Source organism: Ranitomeya variabilis, chromosome 3 (genome assembly GCF_051348905.1).
Source record: "Ranitomeya variabilis isolate aRanVar5 chromosome 3, aRanVar5.hap1, whole genome shotgun sequence".
Taxonomy (NCBI): Eukaryota; Metazoa; Chordata; class Amphibia; order Anura; family Dendrobatidae; genus Ranitomeya; species Ranitomeya variabilis.
Window position 1 is genome coordinate 219934721 of NC_135234.1, and position 22572 is coordinate 219957292.

At 43.8% G+C, this 22572-nt stretch overlaps 1 long non-coding RNA gene across 4 annotated transcripts in view; it reads right to left on the reverse strand.

Annotated features, from left to right (window-relative positions):
* The window catches only part of LOC143815684 (uncharacterized), a 358696-nt gene extending 337655 nt beyond the window's left edge, over positions 1-21041 (reverse strand). For 3 of the 4 annotated variants that reach the window (XR_013223781.1, XR_013223783.1, XR_013223782.1), the window contains exon 1: positions 20776-21041. This is a non-coding gene — a long non-coding RNA (uncharacterized LOC143815684). The other variant, XR_013223784.1, reaches the window with a different exon arrangement.
* Between the last annotated feature and the right edge of the window lie 1531 nt (positions 21042-22572).

Consider the following 22572-nt stretch of genomic DNA (forward strand, 5'->3'; position numbering starts at 1 on the left):
ATTTCTGACAAATTAAAAAACTGATTATTTCTCTAGTTACAGCACCCAGAACTAAAAGAGCCACCTTGTTAAAATGCAGCATTACTGCTGCACAAGGTGGTTCTTTTAGTTTGAAACGACTGGGGGGGGGTGACAGGTTCCCTTTAAATTATTTTCTACACAACTCATGTATGCCAACACATTATAATATTCACATACCAGAGAAACACAAGATTACTTCCACTGTATAGGCAAATCAAGGGCTCTCCAAATGCAACATGACGCCCACAGGCCATTCCATCAAAGTTTGCATTCCAAAACGTCACTCCTTCCTTTTGGATCTCGGCAGTGTGCCCAAACAGTACTTTGCTCCCACATACTGGGTAACAACGTAATCAAGAGAAATTGCACAACAAATTTTGGGGTCGATTTTCTCCTGGTGTCCTTATGAAAATCAAAAAATTTGGTCATAAAGCAACACTTTTGTGGGAAAAAAAAATTAATTTCTAATTTTCACGGTTCAGTGTCGTAAAATTCTGCGTAGCACCCGTGGGTTCAAGGTGATCACCATGCATCTAGATAAATTCCTTGAGTGGTCTAGTTTCCAAAATGGTGTCACTTGTGGGGGTTTCCACTGTTTAGGCACATCAAGGGTTCTCCAAACGCAACATGGCGTCCGCTATTGATTCCAGATGATTTTTCATTCTAAAAGGCAAATGGCACGCCTTCCCTTCCAAGCCGTGCCGTGCGCCCATACAGTAGTTTTCCACCACATATGGGTATTAGCGTATAAATTGCACAGCAAATTTTGGGGGTCCATTTTTTTTCTGTTAACATTTGTGAAAATAAAAAATTTCAGACTAATAGAATATTTTTGTCTGAAAAAGTAACATTTTAATTTTCTCCTTCCACAATGCTTTCAATTCCTGTGAAGCCCCTAAAGGGTTAATATTCTTGAATCTGGTTTTGAGCACATTGAGGGGTGGATAACCATGATCCAGCCACAGTCCTGACTTCCTCTTGATGTTCATTTTTGTCCGAAGGCGGGGCCAGTGACACCAGCACTGATTGGGTGCCGGGCTCATGTGTCATAACCACATGAGGGCCCCGGAAACGCGAGTGCCGACAACGCTAGAACAGCACTGGCACAGGAGGGGAGTATAATTTTAGCAGGGCCAAGCATGGGGTATGAGAAGGGGTTGTCCAAATAGTGAGACTACTTTAAATTAGGAGGCTGTTTGTAAGAGAAAAGTGGCAAATGTGGAAATATTACTTTCAGTCTGTGGTCTTTGGAATATGGGTTGAAGATCAGCACTAGTCTTCCTTAGGATGCTCATGTGTAGGTTGTATGTGACCATAAGAGGCATCCTGTTACCCTCCCTCTGTTTCTAGTCCAGGAGGCTGCTTCTTTGGATCCTAGTAGGTACAGAAGTAAGGATGCCGATCACTGATGTGAGTCACTGATCAGTCCTCAATGGCTACATGATGTACAAAAGAAGGTGGTGCAAAGGGGAAAAAGAAAAAAGTCCACGCCAAAAGTGAGCACTGATGCCGTTCAGTGATGTGCGTCATTGTTTACTGCTCAGTGGCTGCAGGACGCACTCACGGATGTGGTACAAATGGGTAGGGGGGTTAATGGACAGAAAAAAAAAATTTCCTGGTCAAAAGTGGGCACAAATGCTAATCAGTGATGTGCATGACTGATCAGAACTCACCGGCTGCAGGATACATGCACAGAGGTAATGCGAAAAAAAATTGCCAAAAATTGAGCGCTCAAGTACTGTTCAGGGCTTGGCAGCAAAAGGGGGGCTGGGGAAGAAGTTAGGGAAAGAAGGATTAGGGTGGATTAGAAAAAAAGCAGGGGACAAGAACAAGTCAGGAAGGTCTTCTATCTTCTGATCTTCAGCTCTTCAACCACCAGAAAATGGTGAAAGTGTGGTGGCACAGGATAAATTGGTCTGTGGAATCACAGACAGATCAGATCATCTCAAACAGATCAGCAAAAGACCAAGACCGCGATCTCTCTGTATACGTTTCCAAGCTGAAATGAGGCAGTGCAGAGCGGTCATTGAGAGGTTAGACTGCCCTCACTCACTGATTGGTGTGAACGGACATTATCGTTCAGTTGCACCAATCAGCACAAGGGTTGCTGTTCCCTAGCACCAGCCTATGATCGGTGATAAAGAACTGATCATAGCTGGACATCAATGTTTCAGAATTAAACAGCCAATTACAGCGATCGTAATTGCAGGGGGATGACGAAACCTCCAGTGGCAATGAGTCTTGGTGCCCTGCTGTTAGAAACAGCCACCATCTTCATGCAATCACCGTGCCTTAAGCTGCACGATCGACATGACGTAATTGTACGTCATAGGTCGGGAACCCCTTCGCGACATGACGTATAGGTCTTTAAAAGGTCATAACAAGGTTAGTGGGCTGCATGACCTTTTCCCTCATTCATTCATCATCAGTTAAGCATATGAAATGTTAGGAGTGGCCAAAACAACAGTTTTATACATTCTGCAAAAAAAAAAAATACACTAGTGAACTTGGGAACTCAAAAAGGCCTGGACGTCCACGGAAGACAAAAGTAGTGGATAATCGCAAAATCCTTTCCAAGGTGAAGAAAAACCCCTCCATAACATCCACCCAAATGAGAGACACCAGGAAGAAGGGGTCTTAGTATATACAGTCATGGCCAAAATTGTTGGCACCCTTGAAATTGTTCCAGAAAATAAAGTATTTCTCACATTAATATTACATATGTTTATTTCATTTGAGTGTATTGAAACAGAAAAAAAGACAGAAAAAAGGCAAATTGGACAATTTTCACTCAAAAACCCTAAACTGAATAGGACAAAATTGTTGGCACTCTTAACTTAATATTTGGCTGCACACCCTCTGGAATAAACAACTGAAATGAATTGCTTCCTTTAACCATCAACAAGCTTCCTACACCTCTCAACTGCAATTTTTGACCACTCTTCTTTTGCAAACTGCTCCAGGTCTCACATAGAAAGGTGCCTTCTTCCAACAGCAATTGGACCACAGGTGTTCAATAGAATTTAGATCTGGACTCATTGCTGGCCACTTCAAAACTCTCCAGTGCTTTATTTCCCTTTATTCCTAGGTACTTCTTGAAGTGTGTTTGAGGTCATTGTCCTGCTAATGACCAATGACCTAAGACCCCAACCCAGCTTTCTGACACTGGGCACTACATTGCGACCAAAAATCCTTTGGTAATCTTCAGATTTCAAAATGCCCACAGTCAAGGCACCCAGTGCCAGAGGCAGCAAAGCAAACCCCAAAACATTTTTGAAGCTCTACCATAATAGACTGTCAGTACTGTTTTCTTTTCTTTGTAGGCCTCGTTCCATTTTTGGTAAAAAGTAGAATGATGTGGTTTACCAAAAAGCCCTATCTTGGTATCATCTGTCCACAAGATACTTTCCCAAAAGGATTTTGGTTTACTCTCGTACATTTTAGCAAACTGCAGTCTAGCTTTTTATGTCTGTGTGAGCAGTGTGGTCCTCTTGAGGCTCCAGCTATGACGTTTCATTTAATTTAATTATCGACTTCTAGATCACGCTCACACTGATGCACCATGAGACTGCAGAACAGCTTGAATTTCTAAGGAACTTGATTGATGCTGCTTATCCACCATCCGGACTACTATGCGCTGCAACCTTTCATCAATTTTTCTCTGCCGTCCGGGAGATTAACTACAGTGCTATGGGTTGTAAACTTGCTGATTATGTTGCACACTGGACAAAGTAACATCAAGATCCCTGGAGATGGACTTTTAACATTGAGATTGTTGAAATTGTTCAAAAATTTTGGTTCTGAAGTCCTCAGACAGTTCTCTTCTCCCCCTCTGTTCTCCTTGCTTAGTGTGGCTGGATTAAATTTGATTTAAAAAAAAAATCATCAGAACAAGCCAGTCCAGTTCTGGAAAAGCATTTTTTGGACAGATGAAACCAAGATCAACCTGTTCCAGAATGATGGGAAGAAGAAAGTACAGTGAAGGCTTGGAACAGCTCATCATGAATCAAAGCAAACCACATCCTCCTTAAAACATGGTGAAGGCAGTGTGCTACCATGGGCATGCAGGGCTTCCGATGGCACTGGGTCACTAGCGTTTATTAGTGTGATTGACAGAAGCAGCCGGATGAATTCAAAAGTGTTCAAGGCTATACTGTCTGCTCAGATTCAACCAAATGCAGTAAGCTTGATTGACCATCTGTACTATGAAGCACAGTCCAATGACCCAAAACATACTGCAAAAGCAACTCAGAAGTTTTTTTAAGGCAAAGAAATGGAATATTCTGAAATATTCAAGTCAATCACCAGATCTCAAACTCATTGAGCATGCATTTCACATGTTTAAGACAAAACGTTAGGCAGAAAGACCCAAAAACAAGCAGCAACTGAAGTTATCTGCAATAAAGGCCTGGCTAAGCAATTCAAAGGAGGAAACCCAGTGTTTGGTGACATCCATGGCTTCCAGACTTCAGGCAGTCATTGCTTGAAAATAATTCTCTACAAAGGATTAAAAAAAAAAAAAAAAAAGAACATGTTATTTATGGTAAAGTTAATTTGTCCAATTTATTTTGAGCCCCTGAAAGGAGGAGGCGTAGTAGAAAAATAGTAATCTTTATGGAGAGAGTGACAAGCCAAGCCTAGCATGTCTAGAGTCACTCATCTAGCCAAATCAGATCCCATACTTTGCACTGATGATAGGCAACACTCTGAAACACCATGCTGCAAATTTAGATTCTAGTTTGGCTTTTAGCCTAAGTAATATTGGAAGGCTCATTAGAGTTGATATTGACTTTTTGGATCGCTGCTTCCAATAGGTGGTGCTAGAGTTCTAGTCCTCTTTCTCTCTAAAAAGACAATTTGCATAAAAAATGCCTGCAATTCCTAAACATTTAACAGGAGATTATTATTCAACCCCTTTAATTAAACCTAAAAGTCTACACTTCAATTGCATCTCAGTTGTTTAATTTTACATCCACAATAGTGGCATGCAGAGTCCAAATCACTACATTGTCCGTTATCCTGATTAAAATGATACATTGGCTGATGAAATCCATCTTGTGGCTGTTGTTTAACCCGTTCGACATCGTGCGTAATAGTACGCAGATGTCGGACTCCCTCCCTTTGATGTAGGTTCCGGCGGTGAGCCCACATCTTTTCCCAGCACATGTCAGCTGTTTTGAACAGCTGACATGTGCCTGGAGCAGCCGCGGAATCGCGATTAACCCATTAAATGCTGCTGTCAAAAGCTGACAGCAGCATTTAACATGCACTTCCGGCAATCGCGCAGGAAATCTACCCATCAGTGACTCCCGTCACGTGATTGCAGGTCACCGATGGGTTGGCATGACAACCAGAGATCTCCTGAAGATCTCTATGGTTGTCACTGCCGGACTGCTATAAGCGCCACCCGGTGGTTGGTGCTCATTAGCAAGTAAGGTATTCTGCTACATGCAGGCGATCTGATGAAGCATGCCAAAAAAAGAGAAAAAAAGTTTTTACAAATATAAAAATACATAAGAGTTCAAATCAACCCCCTTTCGCCCCATTCAAAATAAAACAATAAAAAACAAAAATAAATAAATCAAACCTACACATATTTGGTATTGTCACGTTCAGAATCGCTCGATCTATTACTAAGAAAAAAAAAAAAAAAAAAAAGGATTAACCTGATCGCTAAAAAGCATAGCAAGAAAAAAGTCAAAATGCCAGAATTACTTTTTTTGGTCCCCACGACATTGCATTAAAATGCAATAAAGGGCGATCAAAAGATCGTATCTGCACCAAAATAGTATCACTAAAAATGTCAGCTCGGCGACCAAAAAATAAGCCCTTGCCCACAACGAGATCATGAAAAATGGACACGCTACGGAATATGGCACAATTTTATTTTATTTTTTTTTAACAAAGTTTGGAACATTTTTTTTCACCACTTAGATTAAAAAGAATCTAGACATACAGAACAGACAAAAAGTTTGGACACACCTGCTCATTTAAAGATTGTTCTGTATTTTCATGACTATGAAAATCGTACATTCACACTGAAGGCATCAAAACTATGAATTAACACATGTGGAATTATATACATAACAAAAAAGTGTGAAACAAATGAAAATATGTCTTATATTCTAGGTTCTTCAAAGTAGCCACCTTTTGCTTTGATGACTGCTTTGCCCACTCTTGGCATTCTCTTGATAAGCTTCAAGAGGTAGTCACCGAGAATGGTCTTCCAACAATCTTGAAGAAGTACCCAGAGATGCTTAGCACTTGTTGGCCCTTTTGCCATCACTCTGCAGTCGTTTGCATACACCCCTTACTGTCCCACTGCCGGTTATTTTAGGCACGGACAGCTTTATGGCCACTTTCAGGCCGGAGCATCCTTGGGTTTGAGCTGCTGCTTTCCCTGCTTCCCCCTGCTAGCTGCACATTTATGGCACGGAATTGCCTTGCATTGATCTACACTTTCTTTTGGCATGCTACTCAATTCCTATATGCGAGTCTGATGGTGAGATCTATACCCTTCATTATGTGCTACATACATGCACACCCTCTTTATTCATAGGATTGTTCATGCTAGTTTGGTGGGTCATATTACATTTCTCTACCTATTTATGTATTGGATAAGGGGTGTTATGGTTACACTGGCTGCATTTTAATTGTTTTTATGTGTTTTTTGTGGTGTCTAATAAAATGTTATTTGCTTATTTTCTACATTATGTGGTTGTGCAGGCCTATTCATAGTCCAATCTGTTCTCTTCGTTCTTTATCACTCTGCAGTCCAGCTCACCCCAAACCAGATCATCTGGCGTAGCACCCCATTACTCTCCCTCTTGGTCAAATAGCCCTTACACAGCCTGGAGGTGTGTTTGGGGCAGGGTGGATTGATTTAAATCACGCCGATTTAAATCATGATTTAAATCACGATTTAAATCAAAAGATTTTTTTCTATTTAAATCGGATCGATTTAAATCATGATTTTAATCATGATTTAAATCACCGATTTAAATCAAAAGGTTTTTTTTAATATAAATCACGATTAAAATGAGAAGTGAGAGCAGTGCGCATGTGCGCCCATAGTTACACGGACGAAACTAGGGGCAACGATCTAACGCCAGGGTGAGGGGGGGACCCCAAAGTAAGTAAAAATCTTTTTTGTTTTACTATATGGCAATAGGTAGGTGTTTAAAAGCAGCATGTCTTAATTGTATAAACTATTAATAGCCTCCACATTTTGTTCATATTGCCCCTTTAATTCCACACTTCTAGCTTGGTTTCACTTTTGGTTTAGTTTCTTTTTCCATTCAGTTGACATGCCCAAACTTGTTGGATAGTCAGCATCCTACAGAAACCTCTGGAAGAGCATGGCATTGTGAATGTTACACATATACAGCCTTTATTCTACTGAGTTAAACAACTCAGCTTTATCTCATGATGGAAGAACCTTTGGATGGTAAAATATTTTCCTCAAAAAGCAGTTTATTGAAAAAAATCCGATTTAAATCAAAAAAATCCGATTTAAATCAAAAAAATCCGATTTTTTTGATTTTTTTAAAAAAACATTGATTTTTATCCACCCTGGTTTGGGGTCATTGTCCTGTTGAAAAATAAATGATGGTCCAACTAAACACAAACTGGATGGAATAGCATGCCGCTGCAAGATGCTGTGGTAGCCATGCTGGTTCAGTGTGCCTTCAATTTTGAATAAATCCCCAACAGTGTCACCAGCAAAGCACCCCCACACCATCACACCTCTTCCTCCATGCTTCACGGTGGGAACCAGGCATGTAGAGTCCATCCGTTCACCTTTTCTGCGTCGCCCAAAGACACGGAGGTTGGAACCAAAGATCTCAAATTTGGACTCATCAGACCAAAGCACAGATTTCTACTGGTCTAATGTCCATTCCTTGTGTTCTTTACCCAAACAAGTCTCTTCTGCTTGTTGCCTGTCCTTAGCAGTGGTTTCCTAGCAGCTGTTTTACCATGAAGGCCTGCTGCACAAAGTCTCCTCTTAACAGTTGTTGTAGAGATGTGTCTGCTGCTAGAACTCTGTGTGGCATTGACCTGGTCTCTAATGTGAGCTGCTGCTAACCTGCGATTTCTGAGGCTGGTGACTCGGATAAACTTATCCTCAGAAGCAGAGGTGACTCTTGGTCTTCCTTTCCTGGGGCGGTCCTCATGTGAGCCAGTTTCTTTGTAGCACTTGATGGTTTTTGCCACTGCACTTGGGGACACTTTCAAAATTTGCCCAATTTTTCAGACTGACTGACCTTAATTTCTTAAAGTAATGATTACCACTCGTTTTTCTTTACTTAGCTTCTTTTTTCTTGCCATAATACAAATTCTAACAGTCTATTCAGTAGGACTATCAGCTGTGTATCCACCAGACTTCTGCACAACACAACTGATGGTCCCAACCCGGTTTATAAGGCAAGAAATCACACTTATTAAACCTGACAGGGCACACCTGTGAAGTGAAAACCATGGACCCCTACTCTTCTCAATCTATACACTTGGCTTGGGACAACTCATAAAGTCCCATGGATTCCAGTACCACCTCTATGCTGATGACACTCAGATCTACCTCTCTGGCCCAGACGTCACCGCTCTGCTGTCCAGAATACCAGAGTGCTTATCAGCTATATCCTCCTTCTCCTCTCGCTTCCTCAAACTCACGGTGAACAAATCTGAACTCATCATCTTTTCTCCACCCCACAGATCCTCCTTACCTGACCTATCTATCGCAATCAATAACATCATGCTTTCCCCCGTACCAGAAGTCCGCTGCCTCGGAGTAACCTTCGACTCTGCCCTGTCCTTCAAACCGCACATCCAAGCTCTTTCCACCTCCTGTCGCCTCCAGCTCAAAAATATCTCCAGAATCCGTCCTTTCCTCAACCTTCAATCTACTAAAATGCTTGTGCATGCCCTCATCATCTCCCGCCTTGACTACTGCAACATCCTTTTCTGCGGCCTCCCTGCTAACACCCTTGCACCTCTCCAGTCCATCCTTAACTCTGCTGCCCGACTAATCCATCTCTCTCCTCGCTACTCCCCCGCTTCCCCCCTCTGCAAATCTCTTCACTGGCTCCCATTCCCTCAGCGTATCCAGTTCAAATTACTAATACTGACCTACAAAGTCATCCATAACCTGTCTCCTCCATATATCTCTGAACTAATCTCCATATATCTTCCCTCATGTAATCTCCGGTCCTCCCAAGACCTCCTTCTCTCCTCCACACTTATTCGCTCCTCATCCAATCGCCTCCAAGACTTCTCCCGAATATCCCCCATCCTCTGGAATTCTCTGCCCCAACACGTCCGGTTATCCACCACATTCGGATCCTTCAGAGGGAACCTGAAAACTCATCTCTTCAGGAAAGCCTACAGCCTGCACTGACCCCGCTGCCTCATCACCACCGAAGCTACCGCCTCACCAACACGAGCTCCTGCAACCCCCAACCTACTGTCTCCTTCCCCATAATCCTGCAGAATGTAAGCCCGCAAAGGCAGGGTCCTCGCCCCTCTGTATCAGTCTGTCATTGTAAGTTTGTCTACTGTAAGTGATATCTGTAACTTGTATGTAACCCCTTCTCATGTACAGCACCATGGAATCAATGGTGCTTTATAAATAAATAATAATAATAATAATGACTAACTCTTGAAGCTCATCAAGAGAATGCCAAGAGTGTGCAAAGCAGTCGTCAAAGCAAAAGGTGGCTACTTTGAAGAACCTAGACTATAAAACATAATTTCAGTTGTTTCACACTTTTTTGTTAAGTATATAATTTTATGATGCCTTCAGTGTGAATGTACAATTTTCATCGTCATGAAAATACAGAAAAATCTATAAATGAGGTGTGTCCAAACTTTTGGTCTGTACTGTATGTCTCACCAAATACTTTATACATTTCCCACATGTCTACTTTACATCAGCACAGTTTTGGAACCAACATTTTTTTTCTTAGGGAGTTATAAGGGTTAAAAGTTGACCAGCAATTTCTCATTTTTACAACACCATTTTTTTTTTTTAGGGACTACATCACATTTGAAGTCACTTTGAGGGGTCTATATGATAGAAAGTACCCAAGTGTGACACCATTCTAAAAACTGCACCCCTCAAGGTGCTCAAAACCACATTCAAGAAGTTTATTAACCCTTCAGGTATTTAACATTTTTAGAATTTAAAAAAAAAATGAACATTTTACTTTTTTTCACAAAAAAATTACTTTAGCTCCAATTTGTTTTATTTTACCTAGAGTAACAGGAGAAATTGGACCCCAAAAGTTGTTTTACAATTTTTTATGAGTATGCCGATACCCCATATGTGGGGGTAAACCAGTGTTTGGGTGCATGGCAGAGCTCGGAAGGGAAGGAGCGCCATTTGACTTTCCATTGCAAAATTGACTGGAATTGAGATAGGACGCCATGTCGCGTTTGGAGAGCCCCTGATGTGCCCAAACATTGAAACCCCCCACAAGTGACACCATTTTGGAAAGTAGACCCCCTAAGCAACTTATCTAGATGTGTGGTGAGCACTTTAACCCACCAAGTACTTCACGGAAGTTTATAATGTAGAGCTGTAAAAATAAAAAATCATATTTTTTCACAAAAATGATCTTTTCGCCCCCAATTTTTTATTTTCCCAAGGGTAACAGAAGAAATTGGATGAGAAAAGTTGTTGTCCAATTTGTCCTGAGTACGCTGATACCCCATATGTGGGGGGAACCACCGTTTGGGCGCATGGCAGAGCTCAGAAGGGAAGGAGCGCCATTTGGAATGCAGACTTAGATGGAACGGTCTGCAGGCGTCACATTGAGTATGCAGAGCCCCTGATGTACCTAAACAGTAGAAACCCCCACAAGTGACCCCATATTGGAAACTAGACGTGTTGTGAGAACTTTGAAACCCCAAGTGTTTCACTAGTTTATAACACAGAGACGTGAAAATAAAAAATATTTTTTTTCCCACAAAAATTGTTTTTTAGCCCCCCAAATTTTTATTTTCCCAAGGGTAACCAGAGAAATTGGACCCCAAAAGTTGTTGTCCAATTTGTCCTGAGTACGCTGATATCCCATATGTTGGGGTAAACCCCTGCTTTGGCGCACGGGAGAGCTCGGAAGGGAAGGAGCACTGTTTTACTTTTTCAACACAGAATTGGCTGGATTGAGATCAGACGCGTTTGGAGTGCCCCTGATGTGCCTAAACAGTGGAAACCCCCCAATTCTAACTGAAACCCTAACCCAAACACACCCTAACCCTAATCCCAACCCTACCCTAACCACAATTCTAACCTGAACATGCCCCTAACCACACCCCTAACTCCAACACACCCTTAATCCTAATCCCAACCATAACTCTAACCACACCCCTAACCCTAATCCCAATCGTAAATGTAATCCAAACCCTAACCCTAAATTTTAGCCCCAACCCTAACTTTAGCCCCAACCCTAACTATAGCCTCAACCCTAACTTATCCCTAACCCTAACTTTAGCCCCAACCCTAACTCTAACCTTAGCCCCAACCTTAACTGTAGCCCCAACCCTAACCCTAATGGGAAAATGGAAACAAATACATTTTTTAAATTGTATTATTTTCCCCTAAGGGGGTGATGAAGGGGGGTTTGATTTACTTTTATAGCGGGTTTTTTAGCGGATTTTTATGATTGGCCGCTGTCACACACTAAAAGACACTTTTTATTGCAAAAAAATAGTTTTTGCATCTCCACATTTTGAGAGCTACAATTTTTCCATAATTTTGGTCCACAGAGTCATGTGAGGTCTTGTTTTTTGCGGAACGAGTTGACGTTTTTATTGGTACCATTTTCGGGCACGTGACATTTTTTCATCGCTTTTCATTCCGATTTTTGTGAGGCAGAATGACCAAAAACAGCTCCACGATTGATGAAATTGATAAAGCAGTTTTATTCTTCGGGTCAGTACGATTACAGCGATACCTCATTTATATCATTTTTTATGTTTTAGCGCTTTTATAAGATAAAAACTATTTTATATATAAAATAATTATTTTTGCATCGCTTTATTCTGAGGACTATATCTTTTTATTTTTTTTTGCTGATGATGCTGCATGGTGGCTCGTTTTTTGCGGGACAAGATGACGTGTTCAGCGGTACCGTGGTTATTTATATCCGTCTTTTTGACCGCGTGTTATTCCACTTTTTGTTCGGCGGTATGGTAATAAAGCGTTGTTTTTTTGCCTTTTTTTTTTATCTACGGTGTTCACTGAAGGGGTTAACTAGTGGGACAGTTTTATAGGTCGGGTCGTTACGGACCCGGCGATACTAAATATGTGTACTTTTATAGTTTTTTTTTTATTTAGATAAAGAAATGTATTTATTGGAATAATATTTTATTTTTTTCCATTATTTAGGAATTTTATTTTTTTTACACTTTAAAAAAAAATTTCTTACTTTGTTCCAGTGTGGGACATCAAAGTATAGTGTCAGATCGCTGATCTGACACTTTGCAAAGCACTGTGTCAGATCAGCAATCTGACAGGCAGTGCTCCAGGCTTCCCAGCGCCTGCTCTGAGCAGGTGCTTGCAAGCCACCTCCCTGCAGGACCCGGAAGGAGCCCCTTAGCCATTTTGGCTCCGGGGCCTGCAGGGAGGAGGACATAGGAGACCCTCTGAATAGCGCGATCACATCGCGTTGTTCCGAGGGTCTCAGGGAAGCACACAGGGAGCCCCCTCCCTGCGAGATGCTTCCCTATGCCGCCGGAATGCTGCGATCACGTTTGATCGCAGTGTTCCGGGGGTCAACGTGCCACGGACCGCTCCCGGCACCTAGTGCCAGATGTCAGCTGTAATAATCAGCTGACACCCGGAGGCGATCGGCCGCGTTCCCTCCGTGAGCGCAGCCAATCGCCTATGACGTACTATCCCGTCCCTGGGAATTAAGTCCCAGGTCACCTCGACGGGATAGTACGTCATACTGGATTAATGTGGTGCTCTGCTTAGATATACATCTGTATGGGCTTATGACAAGCCACTGATCCCCCCCCCCAGTGACCTGCAGTCCTATTTTACTTAATGAATATACTATAATATGGTATTAAAAAAAAAAAAAAAAATCATATTCAGCAGGCAGGCGCCGGTGGGGTTGCCTGCACTGCAGCATGATCGCACATATAATGTGCATTAAATTATATTTTATTCAGTGATATACATTTATTTTGAAAAAAAAATATCACTAAATAAGATAATTCAATGCATATTATACATGCGATCATGCTGCAGCGCCGGCGACTCCCTGCTGAATGTGATTTTTTTTTTCAATACATATTACATACAGTATGTAAAATAGGGGGCAGGCCAGTGAAGGATCAGTGACCTGTAATAAGCATATAATACAGACGCATATGTAAGCAGAGCACCTCATAAAAAGCCCCCCACCCCACAGGCCGCCCTGGAGCATGGGGATCTCATTAACTGAAAATAAAAATTAAACAACAACCACAAGACGGATTTCATCAACCAATGTATCATTTTAATCAGTATAACGGCATCAACATGACACTGTGTGTAGGCTACTGTGTACAATCCTGCTGACCGGTTCCCTTTAATGACCAAGCTAAATTTTACAATTGTGACCGGTGTCACTTTATGAGGTTATAACTCTGGAACGCTTTAACGGATCCCACTGATTCGGAGACTGTTTTTTCATGACATATTGTACTTCATGCTAGTGGTAAAATCTCTTCAACATGATTTAAGTTTGTGAAAAAACAAACAAAAAAAACTTTGGATGAAACTTTTTGGGTAAGAATTTCTCACCATTATCTGCGGTGACGTCACTGAGCTGAACCGCGGTGACCTCATCACTGACTTTTTCCCATGGTGCTGAGGCCACCGAAGTACAGCCTTGCTGGGAACGCTGACCGGCGGCAAACACGATGTCACCTCTGGTCAATGATGCTGCACTGGCAGCAGCTCATTCACCAGTTGTTCTCAGCCTGGATGGCACTGTCCAGGTGTAAAACTATTTATCCCCCAGAAATGGATTACGTAATGGTACAGAACAACGGACAGGTGAGGGATATGGTTGGGTTTTTTTTTTCTTACAGAAGACAAGGAATTCAGTGGAATTAGGCATTAGGTGAGTATAACTGTTTGTTATTTTTAAATAAAAATGGAAACTGGTGTTTTGTTTTCTTTCTAATAAAGGATTTTATTCTGGCTGTGTCTTTATATACCATAGAACTATAGGATTAGTAATGGATAGGTGTCTTATAGACTATTCTCCATTACTAAGCCGTGGGCTTGATGTCACCTGACAATGCAAAGATGACATCAACCCCACAAATATTACCCCACTTGCCACCGCTACAGGGCAAGTGGGAAGAGCCAGGCAAAGCACCAGAATTATTATTATTTTATTATTATTATTATTTATTTATATAGCACCATTGATTCCATGATGCTGTACATGAGAAGGGGTTACAAATTACAGATATCACTTACAGTAAGCAAACTAACAATTACAGACTTATACAGAGGGGCGAGGACCCTGCCCTTGCGGGCTTACATTCTACAGGATGGTTGGGAAGGAGACAGTAGGTCGAGGGTTGCTGCAGCTCCGGCGTTGGTGAGGCGGTAGCTCCGGTAGTGGGGAGGAGGCAGCGGGGTCAGTGCAGGCTGTAAGCTTTTCTGATGAGATGGGTTTTAAGGTTCCGTCCGAAGGATCCGAATGTGGTTGATAGTCTGGACGTGTTGGGGCAAAGAATTCCAGAGGATGGGAGATATTCAGAAGTCTTGGAGGCGGTTGGGTGAGGAGCCAATACGTGTGGAGGAGAGAAGGAGGTCTTGGGAGGACCGGAGATTACGTGAGGGAAAATATCGGAAGACTAGTTCAGAGATATATTGAGGTATACGATCTATCACAGTGATCAAAAGAAACCAAAACAAAAAATGACCTGCTGTTGAAGGGTAACGGTTGGCAGATCTCATCAGGTGCAGTGCACACGCGCCCACCATTTTTTTTCCAGGGGGACTGATCAGGAAAGACTGGGAGAGGGGGAGGTACCCGGGGATTTCAGGGGGCATTATGTCAGAGGTGAAAGGAATCATTGTAACAGCCAACACACTATTTTAATGTGATTGCCGATATTCACTGAATAATGGCAATCACGTGATCTGACACTATAAAAGCCAGCCCTGAACATGTTCTCTGGGGTCTTAGCTACCCCCGGTAGCTGAGACATCAGAGTTTTTCCAACTCTAGGGGGCACTACAGCTTTATTCCTGATAAGTACCCTTAGCGGCTGCTGTTTCAATGCGTATTGGCGGTCGCTAAGGGGTTAAGCCACTTCTGCAATGTAAATTTCAATGCATTTGCTTGTTGCTCTGTCAAAAAGTAATGTTCCATTTTTTTAAAATTTACTCCACTATATATACAGGTCCTTCTCAAAAAATTAGCATATAGTGTTAAATTTCATTATTTACCATAATGTAATGATTACAATTAAACTTTCAGATATTATAGATTCATTATCCACCAACTGAAATTTGTCAGGTCTTTTATTGTTTTAATACTGATGATTTTGGCATAAAACTCCTGATAACCCAAAAAACCTGTCTCAATAAATTAGCATATTTCACCCGTCCAATCAAATAAATGTGTTTTTTAATAACAAACAAAAAAACCATCAAATAATAATGTTCAGTTATGCACTCAATACTTGGTCGGGAATCCTTTGGCAGAAATGACTGCTTCAATGCGGCGTGGCATGGAGGCAATCAGCCTGTGACACTGCTGAGATGTTATGGAGGCCCAGGATGCTTCAATAGCGGCCTTAAGCTCATCCAGAGTGTTGGGTCTTGCGTCTCTCAACTTTCTCTTCACAATATCCCACAGATTCTCTATGGGGTTCAGGTCAGGAGAGTTGGCAGGCCAATTGAGCACAGTAATACCATGGTCAGTAAACCATTTACCAGTGGTTTTGGCACTGTGAGCAGGTGCCAGGTCGTGCTGAAAAATGAAATCTTCATCTCCATAATGCATTTCAGCCGATGGAAGCATGAAGTGCTCCAAAATCTCCTGATAGCTAGCTGCATTGACCCTGCCCTTGATGAAACACAGTGGACCAACACCAGCAGCTGACATGGCACCCCACACCATCACTGACTGTGGGTACTTGACACTGGACTTCAGGCATTTTGGCATTTCCTTCTCCCCAGTCTTCCTCCAGACTCTGGCACCTTGATTTCCGAATGACATGCAAAATTTAGCAACAGTCCAGTGCTGCTTCTCTGTAGCCCAGGTGGCACTTCTGCCGCTGTTTATGGTTCAAAAGTGGCTTTACCTGGGGAATGCGGCACCTGTAGCCCATTTCCTGCACACGCCTGTGCACGGTGGCTCTGGATGTTTCCACACCAGACTCAGTCCACTGCTTCCTCAGGTTCCCCAAGGTCTGGAATCGGTCCTTCTCCACAATCTTCCTCAGGGTCCGGTCACCTCTTCTCGTTGTACAGCGTTTTCTGCCACATTGTTTCCTTCCAACAGACTTACCATTGAGGTGCCTTGATACAGCACTCTGGGAACAGCCTATTTGTTGAGAAATTTCTTTCTGGGTCTTACCCTCTTGCTTGAGGGTGTCAATGATGGCCTTCTTGACATCTGTCAGGTCGCTAGTCTTACCCATGATGGGGGTTTTGAGTAATGAACCAGGCAGGGAGTTTTTAAAAGCCTCAGGTATCTTTTGCATGTGTTTAGAGTTAATTAGTTGATTCAGAAGATTAGGGTAATAGGTCGTTTAGACAACCTTTTCTTGATATGCTAATTTATTGAGACAGGTTTTTTGGGTTATCAGGAGTTGTATGCCAAAATCATCAGTATTAAAACAATAAAAGACCTGACAAATTTCAGTTGGTGGATAATGAATCTATAATATCTGAAAGTTTAATTGTAATCATTGCATTATGGTAAATAATGAAATTTAACACTATATGCTAATTTTTTGAGAAGGACCTGTACATACCTCCCAACTTTTGAAGATGGGAAAGAGGGCAAATTTTAGGCCACGCCTCTGACCACACCCATTCATAATTAGTCACACCCATATCCACGTCCCAACCACACCCATTTAGCACTGCTGATCACACTGTTTGATATACAATAGTTATAAACAAAAAAATATGGCCACACAGTGCTCCATACTGTATAATGACCGTACATGATGCTCCATACCGTATAATGACCGCACATGACGCTCCAAACTGTATAATGGCCACACATGACGCTCCATACTGTATAATGGCCACACATGACGCTCCATACTGTATAATGGCCACACATGACGCTCCATACTGTATAATGGCCGCACATGACGCTCCATACTGTATAATGGCCGCACATGATGCTCCATACTGTATAATGACCGCACATGATGCTCCATACTGTATAATGACCGCACATGATGCCCCATACTGTATAATGGCCACACATGACGCTCCATACTGTATAATGAACACACATGACGCTCCATACTGTATAATGACGGCATGCATACCGTATAATGGCCGCACATGATGCTCCATACTGTATAATGACTGCACATGATGCTCCATACCGTATAATGACCACACATGATTCCCCATACTGTATAATGGCCACACATGACGCTCCATACTGTATAATGGCCACACAGGATGCTCCGTATTGTATAATGACCGTACATGATGCTGCATACTGTATACTGGCTGCACATGATGCTCCATATTGTATAATGACTGCACATGATGCTCCATACTGTATAATGGCCGTACATGATGCTCCATACTGTATAATGACCGCACATGATGCTCCATACTGTATAATGACCGCACATGATGCCCCATACTGTATAATGGCCACACATGACGCTCCATACTGTATAATGAACACACATGACGCTCCATACTGTATAATGACGGCATGCATACCGTATAATGGCCGCACATGATGCTCCATACTGTATAATGACTGCACATGATGCTCCATACCGTATAATGGCCGCACATGACGCTCCATACTGTATAATGACTGCACATGATGCTCCATACTGTATAATGACCGCACATGATGCTCCATACTGTATGATGACCACACATGATGCTCCATACTGTATGCTGGCTGCACATGATGCTTCATACTGTATAATGACTGCACATGATGCTGCATACTGTATAATGACCGCACATGATGCTCTATACTGTATAATGGCCACAGTTCTCCATACTGTATAATGACATACAGGCACGCAGCTCACACACACGCTCACACACATGCACACGCACACAGCTCACACACACGGCTCACACACACGCAGCACACACACAGCTCACACACGCACGCAGCTCACACACATGCAGCATCACACACACAGTATCACACATACACACGCAGCATCACAAACGCAGCTCACAAACACATGCAGCTTTGACACAAATGCATCACATACGCAGCCATCACACACACACACACACACACACACACACAGCCATCACACACACACGCAGCCATCACACACACACACACGCGGCCATCTCACACACACACACACGCAGCCATCACACACACACACGCAGCCATCACACACACACGCAGCCATCACACACACACACACACACACACACACGCAGCCATCACACACACACACCCAGCCATCACACACCCAGCCATCACACACACACCCAGCCATCACACACACACCCAGCCATCACACACACACCCAGCCATCACACACACATGACACACACACAAATGCAGCATCACACACAATGACACATACATGCAGCATCAGACACACACACATCTCACACACACACACACACACAATCTCCTCTGTGTTGCAGGGGCGGCTGATCTGTCCATGTGCAGCTCTTCAGTTTCTCCGGCTGCTCACAGCTCTGCACTGTCCCGGCACCTCCCCTGTCTCTCCTTCTCTGCCGGGATAGCAGATAGGAGCAGGAGAAGCCGGAGCTCCGTGCACACACAGGAGGAAGTGAGTCGCTGACCTCTCATCTTGATCGCTGCTGGCTCTCTGCCCCAGCGTGGCAGCGCAGCGCCGCCCCGCGCCGCACACACAGGGGGCGGGGGGGGGGGGCGCGGGATCGGTCGGGAGGAGACCCAGCATGTATAAGAAAAAAAAAACAGCCACAAACCTAAGTTAGGCTACGTTCACATTTGCGTTGTGCGCCGCAGCGTCGGCGCCGCAGCGCACAACGCAAACAAAAACGCGGCAAAACGCACGCTAAAACACTGCGTTTTGCGCCGCATGCGTCGTTTTTGGCCGAAAGTTGGACGCAAAAAAAATGCAACTTGATGCGTTTCTTGCGTCCAACGCTTGCGGCCATGCGGCGCTAAACGCAGCACAACGCATGTCCATGCGCCCCCATGTTAAATATAGGGGCGCATGACGCATGCGGCGCCGCTGCGGCGCTGACCGCAAATGTGAACGTAGCCTTACTCAGGTGCCGCCCCCTGCATTGTCCCTGCCCTAGGCATGTAGTGCGGGACATTAGTGTCCCGCCCGGGATCCCGGGGCTGACTGTCAAAATCAGGACAGTCCCGCGGGATCCGGGACGGTTGGGAGGTATGTTAGGCTACGTTCACATTTGCGTTGTGCGCCGCAGCGTCGGCGCCGCAGCGCACAACGCAAACAAAAACGCGGCAAAACGCACGCTAAAACGCTGCGTTTTGCGCCGCATGCGTCGTTTTTGGCCGAAAGTTGGACGCAAAAAAAATGCAACTTGATGCGTTTCTTGCGTCCAACGCTTGCGGCCATGCGGCGCAAAACGCAGCACAACGCATGTCTATGCGCCCCCATGTTAAATATAGGGGCGCATGACGCATGCGGCGCCGCTGCGGCGCCCGACGCTGCGGCGCTGACCGCAAATGTGAACGTAGCCTTAGGCTACGTTCACATTTGCGTTGTGCGCCGCAGCGTCGGCGCCGCAGCGCACAACGCAAACAAAAACGCAGCAAAACGCATGCACAACGCTGCGTTTTGCGCCGCATGCGTCCTTTTTTTAATTGATTTTGGACGCAGCAAAAATGCAACTTGCTGCGTCCTCTGCGCCCGGACGCGGGCGCCGCAGCGACGCATGCGGCGCAAAACGCAAGTGCGACGCATGTCCATGCGCCCCCATGTTAAATATAGGGGCGCATGACGCATGCGGCGCCGCTGCGGCGCGCCCGCCGCTAATGTGAACGTAGCCTAAGGCTACGTTCACATTAGCGTTAAGCGAATGTGCGTCGGGTTTGCGTCGGCGACGCAGCGGCGACGCATGCGTCATGCGCCCCCTATACTTAACATGGGGGACGCATGCGTTTTTTTTTGTTGCGTTGTGCCACACATGTCTTTTTTGCCGCAAGCGTCGGACCAAGAAAACGCAACAAGTTGCATTTTTCTTGCGTCCGATTTTCGGCAAAAACCGACGCATGCGTCGCAAAACGCAGCGTTTTTGCGTGCGTTGTGCGTTGCGTCGCCGACGCAGCGGCGCACAACGCTAGTGTGAACGTAGCCTAATATATCTTCATACACACACCGCTGTAAAGCTAAATAAGATATATGCACAAATACTTTCCTCCTATGGCACACATATATAGCTGCAGCTGTGTGGTGAGGAGACTATTATGGCGCTTGTTTTCACACGTCGTCGACGTCTACCTCACCCCTGAGCCGTCATTGGGGAGTCCACATTAATAACAACGCAAGCGGTCACGTGTCCAGCACAGTCACCAGTACGTCATGCTTTACCTCACACGTATCGCCTGCCCTCTCTCACCCTTGACTTTGCAGTGTACAGTCAATGCCTCCTGTTATTGGCTCGACCATGCGGCGGTACCGCCTCTCACGCTTCTACGGATCTCGTGATTGGTTTATTTAAGTATCAATCATTTTCACCACGGCTTCGCTTCCTGTTCGTCGTCTTAGTGATTCTGCTAGCTAATTGGTTGTTATAGGTGCCAGTCATCAGACTCGCCCTTCTGATTGGGCATAGCGCCTGTAGAGTTTGCCCTGGAACTCACGTGGCCCTGTGACACTTGTTTACAAACATTACAGCCAGGGTCACGTGTTGCTGCACGTGGCGCGCAGGGGTCAGCACGTGATAGCCGAGAATCCTAGCGGAGCCTGTGCGGTCACACGTGATTATATCAGTGTGGAGTAGACAGTCTGCGGTCCTGGGTGTTACATTACCTGATCGCACGGTTATCGCTGTGTTTTGCTCGTGTGTTAACACTTTAAATACCACGATAAACTAATCATTATTTGTAATACGTTATCTGCATTTTTTTTAACCCTTTACCCTTCTATGGCTTTTATTTTCCTAGTTTTGCATGTGTTTAAGCTCCATTTTAAAAAAAATAAATTACTGCATAAATTTACAATATCATGTCTAAACCAGTCTGGATCTGGAAACGTTGCGTGAACAAAGCTTCAGAGTTTACCTAGTTTTAATAAAATGGTATTTTACGAAGTAAAAGTATAAATGATAATACCTTTCTCAGCTCTTGGCACAGAATGGGTTATTGCAATTTTTGGAAAGTTGAACAGGTTGTTCCTGTTAGGCTATGTGCACACGTTCAGGATTTCTTGCAGAAATTTCCTGAGCAAAACTGGATGTTTTCTGCAAGAAATCTGCATGCGTTTTTCTCGCGTTTTTACCGTGTTTTTGTTGCGTTTTTTTTTGCGGATTTTTCCGGAGTTTCCCAATGCAATAATATAGTGAGAAATCCACAAAAAATCCGGAAAAATTAATGAACATGCTGCGTTTTTTACCGCAATGCGTTTTTTTCGCGGCAAAAAAACGATCATGTGCACAAAAATTGCGGAATGCATTCTAAAAGATGGGATGCATAATGTATGCGTTTTTTTCGTGTTTTTATAGCAAAAAAACGCGAAAAATCTGCAACGTGTGCACACAGCCTTATAGCGTAGGGTCGCACATCTCTAAAATGCCCTCCCCCCAGGTTCAGAGCTGTCTCTTCCCTAGTTGCTTTGCTTATTTGGTGATGGGCTGCAGCGGTAACTTCAGCCAGTCACCTGGCTCAGCAACTTGTACCGTCTGCATTGGTACAACCACTGAATCCAGCAATTTGCCACAGCAGTCACGTACTCTATAGACATGAAGTCACCGCTGCAGACGATCAAGAAATACTGGAGCAGCACTGTGCCCAGGGAGATGAATATTTTAAAGCTATGCAGCGCTATTTTATGATAACAGTTTTAAAGGGACAATCCCTTAAGAATAAAGTGGCCAAAGTTTGAGCAACACCAGAATACTATGCCCCAAGAGACTAACTGCACACCTTATTCACATACTTGTAACCCCTTAAAGGGAACCTGTCAGCAGGATTGTGCATAGTAACCTACTGACAGCATCAGGTCGGTGCTGTTCTACTGATTACAATGGTACCTTGGTTGATGAAATCCATCTTGTGGTTGTTCTTTAATCTTTATTTTCAGTTTGCAGTTAATGATATGCTGGTGTTCCGGGGTGGACTTTGGGGGTCTTCATGTGGTGCTCTGATTAGGTATTCATAATGCAGACTG